Here is a 2,755-nt window from a genome sequence, read left to right as displayed (position 1 = left end):
AATGGCTAGCCTCTGATCTGTCCCGGGTTGCACTTACCTGCAAGACGAATTACTTACCTTGCAAACGTATTGTCCAGCGCTGCCATCTCAGATGTGGGCAGCTTGAAGCCAGCGCGTCCTCTTCGGCGTCTTCTTCCGCCTTCTTTGGTCCCACGATGCTCTGCGCCGGCCCCGACGTCACTTCCGGGTCGCGCGCATCACCCCTCCACAGCTTCTGGGCATGCCCAGAAGCTGTTTAGAAGGGGATGACGCGCGCGACCCGGAACTGACGTCGGGGCCGGTGCAGGCGCAATGATTCCTGGGAGCTATGACGTCCAGCTCCCAGGAATCATTGCAGAGCCAGGAAGTGACGACGGGCCGCGGCCGAGGAAGGAGGAAGAAGGAAGTAAGGTAAGTATATTTTCTTCGCTACGAGGTAAGTAAAAAAAAAAAAAAATATGCGATTATCCATTTCTTTTTCAGGTGACCCGGAGCGAGAAGATGGAGGTAAGTATAAAAATAGGGTGGAACTCCACTTTAAACCACTTTAAACATTCATACCCAAAACTCAACAATCCAAACCCAACCAATTTAATTTATACATAGATCTCTCCTGGCTGGACACACAACTCCAATCCGGAGTAGAACCCAGCAAGACACCAGAGCATCACTTGAATGGGACTTTTTGACGTTCCCTTCGGCCAATAGGGGCCTCAAAAGACCAACGACACAGTCAGTAAGTTCTACCCCTAAATACACACAGCACCCTCCGAGACATATACGTTTCACCTGAACTCACTCAATACTTTGCAGGTTACAAGGCTCACGCTGTCGTTGTTTCTTGAGGGAACATCATCTCCGCTTACGGCAAAACACAAATGTATGTACCAATGTTTTTTGGAGATACCACTATTTGACATATCAATCAATGGTATTCACCAATCTGTAATTAAGATTATTCATATGATTATTTCAGAAACAAGTGTGGCTTATACCCTTGAAAAAGGCTCCAGGATCGAGCCGAAACGCGTTGGGACGCAAAAAGAGGAAAACTCTCTAACCCAATAGAGAAGCTTCCCATTTTTCCAAATCACAATCTTCACATTTATCACTCCTTCATTATCTTTATCACCCTCTTCACTCAGGGGTCTACAACCCCTCACCTTTACTACTGTGTACTGTATATACAATGTTTTTCATACAGTAAACAAATTTCATTTTATTATTATTTGTATTTTCATTACTTTACACCTTGCCCATAAAGTCCCCCCAACCTTTAGGTCTGAGGTACCTAACCCCAAAACGATTACGACAGGGACGGTGGCAAACCCCACACTATCCAATAGGTAGATAAGGATCAACCAACCCCCAAAAAATCTATATATAAATATGTGATCAAGCGCCTTGGATATTATCTTTGGATAAAATTAAGCACTAATATATATATATATATATATATATATATATATATATATATATACATATATATTGCACTATAGTCAGTTTATTTAATCAAGCTCAATTTCTAATAGTTGTATTTTAGGTACATTATTGCAACACTTTGCAAAACACAATTTACATAAACATAATCACTTTGTTACATTTATTTCAGTTTCGTAGCCTATCAATTTATATTTAAAATACTCATTTTTCACAGAAATAAATGTTTTAAACACCTATATATAATATCCAGCATGCAGGATTATTTTTATAAATTTGTTGATTTTATACAGTTTCACTAAACTAGGTTAATTATTTGGGAATTGTGGTCTCTAAAATTATAATAAATAAATAAAAATTATTTGAGCTTGAATTGGGTCTAAATAGAATATATATATAGTGTGAGGGATTAGCTCGGTGGTAGGCGTGGATGACCCCTTTGGGGGTGCATTTTCACAGAGAGATAGCCGAGCAGAGGTTGCAAACAAGACTGATTTATTCATGCAATTTACTTCACACAATTGCAAGCGTCAAAACAGCCAAAATAAAATAAAAGACAAAATAAATCCTTGCCTCTGTGGGCGGCTACCTTCTCACGCTGGAACCTACCTAAGAGTCTGTCCCCAACCTACTGTTGGGCAGACTTTCTTATCCTACAGCGGATACTCAACAGTCCATGTTTATCTCTTCACACAGCACATGTTCATTTATAACAGGTCCCTTTACTCTTCATATGGAACATGTCCCTTTGTTTCTTTACTCATAGCAAAACAGTCCATGTCCTCACCTTTGAGACGTCTTCACACTTGGTTACCCTCCTTAGCGCATATCACTTCAGGGGGTCTTCTCCTATGCTCACCAGCTTGTCGGGAGGCACACATCTGACTGTCCCCCTCTCCCAGCCCACGCGGCGACAGGAGGCAGCAGTCCTTCTCCCATGCCCACACGGCGTTGGGAGGCACACGTCTGTCTGTCCTCCTCTTCCCAGCTCACACAGCGACAGGAGACAGCAATGCATAGACTTTCTTTGGACAAATTATAGAGGCCTTAATTTCCTCATTCCGAACAGCTGAAGGCCTTTCAACTTCTTTAGACAGTTCTGGCTACCTCTGTAGCCGACACCCTATAGTAATTAGTGAACTTTCCAAGGCAGGTGGGAATCTGTCTCCTCTCTGTGACTACATTCCCAGATTTACCTGACTTCCTGTCACCATACACACATATATATTTTTTGAAATTTTTTGAAAAAATTACATTAGCACCAGGTAGCAGAGCGGTTAGCACATCTGCCGTGCAACAGTGTATTTGGGTGTTCAAATCCCTGAACTACCTACAA

Source organism: Pelophylax lessonae, assembly GCF_965119305.1.
Source record: "Pelophylax lessonae genome assembly, chromosome: 4".
In the NCBI taxonomy this organism is placed as follows: domain Eukaryota; kingdom Metazoa; phylum Chordata; class Amphibia; order Anura; family Ranidae; genus Pelophylax; species Pelophylax lessonae.
Note: the sequence above shows the minus strand (reverse complement) of the source record.